Source organism: Anolis sagrei, chromosome 5, assembly GCF_037176765.1.
Source record: "Anolis sagrei isolate rAnoSag1 chromosome 5, rAnoSag1.mat, whole genome shotgun sequence".
NCBI lineage: Eukaryota > Metazoa > Chordata > Lepidosauria > Squamata > Dactyloidae > Anolis > Anolis sagrei.
In genome coordinates this window covers 127,713,044-127,725,751 of record NC_090025.1, presented here as the reverse complement: position 1 = coordinate 127,725,751, position 12,708 = coordinate 127,713,044, and the positions used below count along the sequence as shown (strand labels likewise).

At 39.3% G+C, this 12,708-nt stretch overlaps 1 protein-coding gene across 1 annotated transcript in view; it reads right to left on the bottom strand.

Moving 5' to 3' along the window:
- SLC13A1 (solute carrier family 13 member 1) overlaps positions 1 to 11,928 on the bottom strand; it is an 87,859-nt gene extending 75,931 nt beyond the window's left edge. Inside the window, exon 1 of the mRNA XM_067469041.1 lies at positions 11,756 to 11,928. The gene's annotated coding sequence lies outside the window, so the exon portion shown is untranslated. The remainder of the gene's footprint in view (positions 1 to 11,755) is intronic.
- Positions 11,929 to 12,708: the final 780 nt, after the last annotated feature.

Here is a 12,708-nt window from a genome sequence, read left to right as displayed (position 1 = left end):
TATGTTGCATGGTCAAATGCACATGAAAACAAGTCTTGGGTGGGATTTAGAATATTATTCAGCCATGGATTATTTGAGTAAACATGGACGTTATGCTAGAAAGACTTAATTCTACATTTGTGTCTTTAAGGCATGTTTATGTTGAGTCACTAAACTAAAAATTAGGGCTTACGCAGATGATATAGTCTGCATCCTAACTAACCCACTACAAAGTATTAAAAAACTATTGGATACAATCCAAAGATATGGTGACATATCAGGATTTATTATAAATAAGGAGAAATCTAAATTTTTAGTAAAAAATATAGATGTTAAAAGTCGCAAGAAATTGGAGGCTGCAGCAGATTGCGAGGTGATAACGAAAGTAAAATATCTAGGAATATGGCTTTCAAACAAAAATATCAATCTATTCCAGGATAATTACATTAGAACATGGGAAGACATAAAAAAAGATCTCACCAGATGGCAAACAATCCCCCTAACTTGGATGGGCAGAACTGCAGTAATAAAAATGATGGTACTCCCCAAAATGTTATTCCTGTTTCAAAATATACCTATCATTAAAGGAACAAAAATCTTTGAGAAATGGAAAAGAGAGATTACTAATTTTATTTGGGCTGGAAAAAGAGCGAGGATAGCATACCGAAATTTAATTGATGATAAAGGAAGAGGGGGGCTAAGCTTACCCGATTTAAGGACCTATTATGAGGCTGCAGCAATGTCCTGGCTGAAAGAATGGATAAAATTAGAAAACAAGACCCTATTAGATTTGGAAGGATTTGGATTACGATTCGGCTGGCACGCATACGTGTGGTATAATGGAGATAAATTAAATAAAGATTTTAATAAACATATAATTAGAGGGGGACTATTGGATATTTGGAAAAAATACAGTAAAGGTATGGAACCAAAAACCCCCCTTTGGCTGAGGCCACTAGAAGCAGTCTCAAGACCAACCTTAAGGGTAGAAACAAGAACATATAAAGAATACCTTATTAGAGAAAATGAAAAATGGAAATTAAAAGGGCGGGAAGAATTGGAGATTGATGATTGGTTTCGTTATCACCAATTGCATGAAAGATACAAAAAAGACTTGAGGATTGGATTTGCAACCAAAGAATCAGAATTGGAAAGAATATGGAAAAAGGGGGATAAAGGGTTAATCTCTAGATTATACAAATACATACTAAGTTATAACATGGAGGACAACAGAGTCAAGACAGTAATGATATCCTGGGCCAAGGACCTAGGCAGACCAATAGAATTGGACAAATGGGAATACCTATGGAACAAAGAATTCAAATTTACTTTATCGGGTTCAATTAGGGAGAATCAATACAAAATGTTTTACAGATGCTATATCACTCCAGCTACATTGGCTAAAATAGACAAATCACAACAAGGTATTTGCTGGAGGTGCAGGAAACAGAAAGGGACATTTCTCCACATGTGGTGGACCTGTGTGACCATACAGGAATTTTGGGATAAGGTAATTAAGGAGACAAATAAAATGTTACATAACAAGATTAAAAAAAACCCTGGACTGTGTCTGCTAGGTCTACAGAGAGAAAACAATTATCAGAAGGACCAAGAAATATATCAATATAGCTTTGCAGCGGCAAGATTGACCATAGCCAAAGATTGGAAAGGGGAAAAAGGTCTAACCAAAAAGGATTGGAGGGAAAGAATGCGAGAATATATGCTAATGGCCAGACTAACTTATAACAAGAGGAATAAGAGTAATGAGGACTTTCTAGAAAAATGGAAGTTGGCCATAGCATATCTGAATAGAGAGTCAGTAATATAGAGGAGCTCCATTAGGAATTTAGGTTTACCATGAATAAGGATAGATAAATAGGCTTAAAGGCTTCATAGTGTTTCGGTGCGGGAAGTCATGGTGAAGGGTGCACGGGTGTGGGGATGAGGGTTTAGTTTGTTTAGGATAGGGGTTTTGGGTTGAGTGTAAGGTCTGGGGTTTGTGTGTAAAATGGCATGTGCTGATTTCCTGAATGTTATGAAAAAATTTAATACTAAGCTCTGACTGAAAGCACTGGAAAACAGCTAGAAATAGCAAGTTTATGTGTATTAAGATATGTAAATGATAATAATTTGTACTTAACGGCAAAATTAACTGTTTGAATAAGGTGTACCATAATCAAAATAATCAGTTTTAACCAAAAAAAATGCACATGAAAACAAGTCTTGGGTGGGATTTAGAATATTATTCAGCCATGGATTATTTGAGTAAACATGGACGTTATGCTAGAAAGACTTAATTCTACATTTGTGTCTTTAAGGCATGTTTATGTTGAGTCACTCAGCAGGTTTCTATGGTCAAGCAGGGAATCAAACCTTGTTCTCCAAAGTTGTAGTCCAACATTCAAATAACTAAACCATGCTGGCTGTCCTTGCTTGAGCAGAAATATGTAGAACTGCACTGTTAATACGCTAGTGTATCCATGCTTAAAGGGGGCAAACCAGTAGCATGGGAGTGCCATGTCAAAGGGCACTTTAAGTATACTTTAAGAAAATGGAACAGTAGCAAACAAGATTAAACTTCACTGGATAGTCAACATGTTGTAAAGGTGTTAACTATAACTAGAGCTTTTGTCAAACAGAGATAAAATAAGCAATAGGACCCCTTAGCAGAAGTTAAAATGCATTTTGATGCCCTTAATTCCGATGCACTTGGAGATAACTGAGTGGCAATATGTTAATGGTCCAGAATGAGACAGTAAAAAGAGCTTTCCTGCCAATACAGGGAGAAGGGAAAGAAAATGACTAATAAATGTGCAAAGCAAAGATAACTGAACCCTAGGCTAGGAAATCCTTAATACATGACTAGGAATCCTCAGCAACCATAATCCCCTACCTTCAGGGATAGATTAAAGAATAATGATCAACCTAAAAACCCTAAAGGTACCAGAAGCCAACTGTTTTTGGAAACTAAGCAGAATTGGCTCTGTTTAGTAGTACTACGATGGAAGAGTGCCAATGATGAATACCAGGTGCTGTAACCTATATTTCAGAAAAGGAACTGGCAAGAACACCTCTGAATATTCCTTGTTTATGAAAACCCTATGAAATCTATGAGGCCACCATAAGCTGACAGGCAAATTGAATGCACATAGAATGAAAGAAAAAGAAGTTGGAAATGTGTGGACTCTCAGATATTCTTACAACCTTGTCACATGGCTGCTGAAATTGCATAGCATTGTCAGGAGGCATGGGGAACCCAGGATTCAATGATGGTCAACCACTCAGCTTCCCCCCATTGCTTCTTAGGGCAACACAGGAAGCTTCCTCTGTTGCTGTAGCAGTGACATGCACCAGCTCTGCCCTACATCACCACCTACGGAGCTGCACTGGCATTTGATGGGAGCAGATGAGCTCCGTGGGTAATGTAGGGTGGAGCAGGCATATGCTGGTGAAATCTGCCCTTTGTGATGAAGTTACTAGTCTGCAGCTCTCACCATCCCCAACCAGGATAGATAATGTTGAAGAATTATTTATTATTTATTTATTATTTATTACTTGCACTTATTTACCGCCACTCTCAGCCCAGGGGGCGACTCGTGGCGGTGAACAACAACATAGAAAAGACAATTTACAGTAATCAGAACAATACATAACATGCTACTACTACTTGACATATACTTATACTAAAAATCCGCTTCGTCATATCATGGGTCATAGTCAGTCTCATAGTCGTGGTCCATTCCGGTCATCATTGCCAAGATATAGCACTCAGTTAAAGGCCAACTCGAAGAGCCATGTTTTCAGGCTCTTACGAAAGGCCATAAGGGAGGGCGCCTGTCTACCTTCAGCAGGGAGGGCGTTCCACAGCCAACAATATTGTTTTTCCCCAGCCAACAATATCTTTGGGGGAAGAGCACAGAGTGCCTATCCCAGTTTAAAGAGATCAGTGTAAAAGGTCTTTCTACCACCTGAAGGATGTGTATACATGCTCTGTGAGATTCTAGAATTATTTTTGAAAATATCAGCATGTTTGTCCACTGACAATTTCAAATTGTAGCAACCATGGTTAGAAGAAGATTGATCTCTGGACCCTGTAGAGTTTTCATCACAGGCTGATCTAAAATTGCATTCCTTTTTCATTCATTCAGCCTCAGAAGGTTACAACACAAACTGGAAATCAGAAGCAAATAGCAAAAAAAAAAAAAAACTCCACAAAATTGATCTTCATTTGGATGCCTGCATGTTCCTAATCCTACTATTATGGGTAATGGAAAACAAACAGCATTCAAAGACACAATTCTGAATAACTTGCTATGCATTTTAACTATTGAAGATTTTTCCCAGGCATAGCTTACTTGAAACTGGCAGCAAATAAAAGAAGCAAGACAATAAATCCAGCAAACTGTCTGAGAGATTTGCTTTCAGTGTTTATGAATTGACAGAATGATTCTGAACCTGTCTTTACCAAACACCTGCCTGTAGTTTTAGAAATAGATGTACATCAAATGGAAATGTAAAAGTTTAAATACCACATGGTACAATGTCCATGACTAAAATGTAGTTTAAATGTTTAATAAAACCAAAACTGCTGTATAAGAGTGTAGTCATTTTTGATTGGATCATTTGCATATACAGCCTCTGCCAGGTCTTGCTTATTCATAAAATGCTGTGGTACATAAACAGGACTTTATGACTTGTTTTTGTTATAACAGCTTAATTTCTCTTTTCCGTGCACCATATTAAATTGTAGAGACCTTGGCTCAGCCATTAATCAAAGTGGAAATTGCAGTCAGCAAATCAGAAATCTAAGATTTGGAAAGTCAACTATGAAGGAAGTTGATAAGACTCTCCAGTGTTAAGAGATATCATGAAGTATCAGAATCAGAATTGTGTATCCCAAAACAATTCTGTCTTCTATAAATAATTGGGAAAGCTGTACAGTGAAGAAAGCTTATATGAAGGTCAATTCATTTGAAATGGGGCACTGGAGGAGAGTTCTAGGAATACTGTGGACTGCCAAAAAGATAAATAAATGGGTCTGAAAACTAATCAAACTTGAGGCTATTGTACTACAGACATAGCAAGATGCAACACAAATCAATGGAAAACTTGATAATACTTGCGATCTCATCAGATGGGGGTGAATTTAGCATCCTAGAATGCTTTCACCCCCTCACTGGACATCACATAACAATGTGTGACTTTTGGCAAAGGCCCCAACCCCAACCGTGGCAAAAGCATCACTGGGCATTTTCCCCACAAGACGGGAGGCTTTCTGTGTTGTGCTTGCTCCAAAGGAGGGCAACACTTTCCCCATGTGATGGGGAAAGCGTTACCAAGAGGGAGCTGCACACAGGGTGACAGATTTGCTCTGCTGCCCCTATCTTTTTTCCTGGATGTCTGGGAAAGTGAGATGCTTTGCCTGGCCTTTATGATGAGACCCTTTGTAAGGTGGAAGGTAGCAGGGAAAGAATAAGACTGCATTAAGCATGGAAGACCTGAACCATCAATCATGCTGATGACCAGGGCTTTTGGAAGTCTCTTAGATATATGTTCAGTATATGTCAAAGGTGAAAGAATGGCAAAGAACAGCAAAGAAAGAAATATTTGACACACCACATGAACCTTAAATAACATTTATGACAGAAAAGCTGTCTCTGCTTTGGGAGCAGCAGTCAAATTATTTTCCAATACCCAACAAAAGAGTTATCCTCTCTTGAAAATGCATGCTCTTGCTACCTTTCCAAGTTCTGAAAAGGCAATAGACTTTCTGGCACATCTGTGTCATAATAAGAACAAAGAGTAGCTACTGATATGGGAGCTGAGGTTAAGCTTCGGTATCTATTTGCAGCAGCTGCTGCTCCCTTTGATGTGTTTTCTCATGGGATTGGTCCTTGCTGTTGCTACTGTCAAGTTGACATTGACTTGTGGCAACCCTATGAATGTCATACCCTGAAGTCACATGATCATCAACAGCCCTACACAGGTCATGCAGATTCAAGGCTATGCATCTGTAATGCAGTTTTCTATTCCAATTGCCTTCTATGTTATGAAGCATTATTATTTTATGATATGCCCAAAGTAGAGCAGTCTCGGTTTAGTCATCTTGCCTTCTGGGGAGAATTCAGCTTTGTTGCTCTCGGACCCATTTATTTGTGGTTTTAGCAGTAGACGGTATCTATAGAACTCTTGCGCACACAGCATCACATTTCAAAGGTGTTGATTTCCTTTATCAGATTTCTTCACTGTCCAGATTTCACAATCACATATAGAATTTCCTTTTAAACTGTTGAATGCTAATTATTTAGTGGCATAATTTTAAATGATCATAAGCCACCTTGAATCCTATTTTGGAAAGAAGATGAGATATTAAATCAACAAATAAATAAATAAAGTAGATTACTGAATCAACACTTATATCGATCCCATTAATTCAATGAGTTGGCTCTAGTTTGACTTCAGGCCTAGGATAGTGGCTATACATAATTCTAGCAATTTGACACCATTTTGATTGTCATCTCTCCTTCTTATGGAATACTGGGATTTGTCCTTTGGTGAAGTAGCTACCATTCTTCAGAGCTATTGAAATTGCTAATCCCTGCCAAATGACTTCTGGTTTCAAGGTAACAGCATGCAAAAGACTTCAAAAGAAGATGTGCAGCTAAATCCTTTCCACCTGGGTCTTGGCTGAAAAAGGAGATGTGTCTAATCCTCACAAGGAGGTGCACTTGCTTTATCTAAGATTCATATGTATAGAAAAAGAGGAAGCAAAGGTATCACATTGCAACTCTCAACCAGCAAGCACCCCCAGTTTCTTTAATCTACTCATAACTTTTGGATGTTTCTCATAGATGGGATCATTTTCAGCCACATTTCTCAGTTAAGCTCATGAGCTATATCCTACACCATCTGTTTAGTTGCAAATGTACAACTAAGAGTGAATCTACATTGTAGAACTTACGCAATCAGACTCTGCTTGAATTTATTTATTTCTTTATTTATTTATTTACAGTATTTCTATATGGCTTTTCTCACCCCTAGTGGGACTAAATTACCATGGCTCAATGCTATGGAGTCCTGGCATTTGCAGTTTGGTAAGCAACCAGCATTCTTTGGCACAGAAAACTAAAAACCTTGTAAAACTGCAACTCTCCTGACTCCATAGCATTGAGCCATGGCAGTCAAACTCTATCGTGTAGATCAGGCCTGCACAACTTGACAGTAGTAGAGGGCCGAAATTAAATAGGCTAAACCTCTTTGGGCCACCTTCACTCAAGGTTTGCAAGAGGGCTTCTTTCTCTCACAGCAAACAGTAAAGTGGATTAGTCACAATTTCTCCACCTCCCTCAATGTAGTAGCAAGATGCAGTCCATGTCTGAGGAAAAGAAGATTTACCTCAGCTCTTTCCTTGGTTGCTCTCCATTTCACTTTGACTTTGGGTTGCCTCTGTTGTCTCCTTGGAAATGGGGAGTGGGTGGGGTTCTTAATTGTGTTTTCAAAAAAGTAACTTTCCAAAGCTCTGATACAGGCACACAAAGATACCATGTTTTAGATTTATCTAAGATACCATGTTCTGTGCTTCAAGGACTCTGTTTCTAGCGTGTGAACAGTTAACCCTTCCCAACATATAAATACACTTTGATTTTCTGTGCAACCAGAGAGCTGCTAAACTACTTCCAAATCTATACTGTAGATGAGGAGAAGGAGCCTGCCATGCTGTGCAGTCCCTTGAACTGGAATATCGACTTACAACCTCATCAGACAGGCTGATTTACCCATCATATGCTGCTTCCTCCCCTTTCGCCATGGAGCTCATTACACAATGCACAGCAGCCTCTGGTTGGGCTCCTTCATGAAAGGAGTGAGGAAGCAACATACACCACAGCAACAACACAGGAGGCATCCTGTGTTACCAGAGGCCGAGGGGCAACACTTCACCCTGTGGGGTGGGGGCAGTGGTAAGTTGGGTGATGTGGGGCATGGAGTGGTGAATCCATGGGCCTTTTGCAAAGGTCCTCTATCACAGTGAGCTTTAAGGAATTGAAAAGCAAAGCACGAAGTCCAGCTACCTATTTCAAACAAACAAACAAACAAACAAACAGGAAAGGCCTGCCACCTATTCAGAATCCTAAGAAGAAGTGTACATAACACCAAATCAAATGAGGAATTAATATTCTACTCCCTCATACGGCCTTCAGATGTTCTGGACTCCATATCAACACTGCCCACAGCTAAAAGTGGGATTCATCTCAGTCCCCTAAATATAAGTTTTCCCTTTTACAGACATTTAGGACTGGATACCAGCTCTGGAAGTTTAAAACAGCAGCAGTGACCACACGAGAGGAGGGTGTTATATCCAGATGTAAATGAGACTCTCATTTTGAAGAACAATTGTAACCAGTATCTTTTGTGCTCAATGCTTTTGCTATGATCCCAACTTAAAAACTTTAAGACTTTTTTTCCCCATTTGCCTAAATAGCTTTTTGCCAGCATGAAAATGATATAAAGGGCCCCTATGCCACCTTGTTCTGTGTCATCTCATGAGTTTGGAGCAAAACACTCTTAAGCTTTTAGGCTACATTAAGTGACTGGATCATCCAACCCTCACCAAAGGGGAAAAACTGCTGAACACAGTGTAGGCAAAATTATTAACATAATTGTTTATGTTTGAGCTTGTAGATGATTGCTTTTCTGCCACCTGTTTTCACACAAGGAGGAGATGCATGAAGGTCAGTGAGTCATTAAAACATTTGGGAGCAACCGAGCAGCACCAAAGGCTGAACAATTGGCTGGGCTTAGGGGTTAACCATGTGGGGTATTTGGCAAGTATTTTTTTGGTGGGCAGTGGCAAATCCAGAAGGCTAGTAATGAGTCAAGCATCATATTCAATACTGTGATGCTGAATGCATTGCTTGGAAGGAAAGCCATAGCAGTGGAAAAAGGCCATATGTATTTTGTATTCTATTTCATGGCTGCTGTGAGCCTCAGAGGAGAAACACATTTCTATACGTTGTGTGTGTGTTGGGGTGTGGGGGTGTGTCTTTGATCAAGTTCTAGCAAGTAAGACAGTGGCAATAGAACTCAGAAAATGTTATTTTTTCACATTGACTGCAGCTTCCAGATTTTTGTATCTAGTAGAGCAACCATTCTGCCTTGGGGTTTTGGAAGTTGTAAGCAAAAACAGTAAAGCTTCTAACTCATCTACAGCCATGCATACATTGTGCAGCTGTTTACTTCCTCTGTTATAAGAATGATCTAGAAATTTGATATACAGAAAGTTGAACCATGTGCAGCTATCTGAGATAATTCTGAAAAATAAGAATTTAAAACAAGTCAGTAATTAGGACCACTGTCAGTCTAAAGGAAAGGTGAGGGAGAAACTTAGCTTCACAGTGAAGACCCCATAACAACTTCCTAGTGAAACTACATTTATCACTCACAAATGAAGGAAATGAATGATGGACAATGGGGAGTTGGTGGATTTCCCCACTGGTGGAGGATGAGATTACAGAGGCAACCCAGGCCCCTTCTATACTGCCATATAACCCAGTAGATAACATATGAGTGTGGTGGAAGCTCCTTCCTTGAAAACTTTTAAACAGAGGCTGGAAAGCCATCTGTCAGGGATATTTTGATTGTGCTTTCCCTGCATTGAAAAGGTTGGACTAGATGACTCATGTGCTCTCTTCCAACTCTATGATTCTATCATTCTATATAAAGTTGGCAATATCCTTTGGTTGAGTTCCTGCTTCATGTATCTAAACTGGTGTTTCTCAAGCTGTGCTTTCCCGGGTACTTTGAACTTCAGCTTCCAGAAACCCCAGCGGGCTTACCAGCTGTTAGTAATTGTGGGAGTTGAACTCCAAAACATCTGGATAGCAGAGTTTGAGAACCATGATCTAAATCATACATGGACTATACCTGGCCCTTAAACATTGTCAGATTTAACACTCAAGAAAGTGAAACCAAGAACTTCTGTACCATCTCAGTATTTTGCTTCTAAGATTTATCATAGAGTTATCATAATTATTCTCTTCATTTTCCTTTTTAAGACAATGACATAACAATTATATAAGTGTTTTCCATGAGCTGGAGAAGGCAGTACAAAAAATGACAGTTATTTCTTCATGATAGACATGTGAGGCTTTTCCTCATTTCTCCTTAGATGAACATGATATAATTTACCGCAGTGCTTGTTTCAAACCCCTTGGTCATAATCACAAATTTGGGAGAAATATGGGATCAAAATCCAAATCAATTAATAAAGTTGGACTAGAATGATGCTTTAATCAGCTCCCACATTCTGCAAATGAATTGCCAATCTTTCTAGAGCTGTACTAGGACAATATGGGTTTTGTGCCCCAAATATTGAAGGGGTGAAGCATATGAAACTTTGAATCTATCCTGCTGCTTCAGTAAAATAATGGTGTAAGAAAAGAAAAAAAAGTTTAGCAGAGATAGACACTTCTCTCCCTCTGTTCCCTCATGGCTGCATTTCCCTGTTCCCAGAATCCTCACATGCATTGCCTTGCTAGTGTAATCCTTGCTCTCCCTCCGTCTACTCATTTGGGGTCACAAATACATCTATCTTCCAATTTATGCCATTCTTCTTGTTCCTTTCTTTTGTCTATTGTGGTTTTCCGGGTTGAAAACAAGGTGAGACTCCAGTCTCAACTACAGACTTAATCAGTGGTTAAGTTCATTTTTCAATGAACCAAAAAAATATATGATCTAGTCTTGAGATCTGCAGTATAGATGATATACAGCAAGCTCTCTATATCCACAAATTCAACCAACCACTGCTTGAAATTTTTTTTTAAAAAAACCAAACCAAATTTCCTGTTTGATTCTGCCATTTTTATAAGAAATACCATTTTTACTGTTCCGTTATATAAACAGGACTAGACTATCCACAAATTTTGATATCCACAGAAATCCACAAACCAACCCCCAGTAGATACAAAGGGCCAACTGTATATGAAGATACATTTATGTAATAGGGGAAATGCAATCTTTATGCTACTTGCCAACGCAAAAGGTCCATAGAAAATAATAAAAGTCCCCCCCCCCTTTTTTTTATGTGAGAGAATTGGCCATCTGCAAGGACGTTGCCCAGGGGACACCCAGATGTTTTGATATTTTATCATCCTTGTGGGAGCTGCTCTCATGTCCCCGCATGAGGAGCTGGAACTGATAGAGGGAGCTCATCCATGCTCTTCCTGGATTCGAACCTGCAACCTGTCGGTCTTCAGTCCTGCCAGCACAAGGGTTGTGCCACCGGGGGCTCTTTGAAGTAAAAAGGGCATACAGAAATACTCAAATGCTAAACAACTTTACAGTAACTTGAAATTGTTTCCATCCTGATTTCCTTGTTTGAATATCAATACTATATAACCACATTTGAAAGGACTCTGCCACAGCTTCAGGAAGCTGTGGCAGAGGGATGAAAATAGACAAATGGCCACAAGAAATAATGTTTGTCCACCTGTTATGAAATCGAATGATGAAGCCATTTGCAGTTTTGGGAATTATTCAGATTATTCCTCCCAATTGCGTGTCTCTCCCCCCCCCCCCCCCCCCCCGGCCCATCCTGAAACTTTGGTGGAGTAAAGAGCACTCCAGAAGAAAGTGTCTTTCTTCTAACATCACATGCATGCTCTCCATGTTTAAGTTGAACACCTAGTGCTATGAACTGAAAACTCCCTTCAAAATCTTGGAGAGCTTTTGGAGCACCTTATTAAAGCTATTTGAGGGAATAAAATGTTGAAAAACATACCAGCAGCCAGAAAGGACTCAATACAATCTAAAATCAGAAAGAGTTGATCCAAGATGAAGACATGGAAACTTCTCAGCTAAGTGTCAGGAGAATCCTTCCAGGAGATGATTCTATGATAGAAACAGCTTGAACAAGTATTCCGGTCTTGAGTCCAAACTTGATGTAGGAAGGCAGATTAAGTAGGAGGAGATTGGTCCACATGTGTAGATTGAAAGGTGTGCCAGTGAAATGGTGAAACATCCAGGAACTACCTCTTGGTAAACTATTGCTTTACTTTATCCTTTTCTTTCATTTGTTCATTTTTACTACTAATTGTCCAGAGCACTTTCATTCTGGCATGAGGATAACATGCCAATACCTCTTATGAAATCAGAAGTCAGAATGAAAGACTTCCTTGTTCAGAGGATTTGGAGTTTTGCAGTAGAATTGGAAGTGAACCAGAGTAAGAAACCTTAAACAAATACTGAGAGAGAGAGAGAAATCAGGCAACAGATAGTACTTATGTTTGGAGAGTTCAATAATCATGTTGTTTAGTCACTTCAGGAAAACAGGAGGATTAAGACGGTGGGCACCAACACACTCCTCTGAACTCCTAAACCACAGGTAGAAATGGACATTTTCTAGTGCTACACCATTGTCATTCAAAACTGGTCCACTGTCCTGTGACATCATCACATCTTTCTCTTTGCTTCTGATCAAAGAAGAAAAGCTATGCCTTTGTAATTCTGTCCTATTTAACCCAACCATCACTAATTCATTGATTCTGTCCTATTTAACCTAATCATCTAGAGGGGTTGCATAAAATGTTATTATTTCTATTACTATTACACATTACATGTATGAATGTTCAGACCATAGCTAAGTAATTAAGTTGTTCTCCAGGTCTAGAAGCCCATGACAACAACATAGTAGCTCAAGCAGGCCCTTAGCCCGGGGGGGGGGGGGGGAGGGGA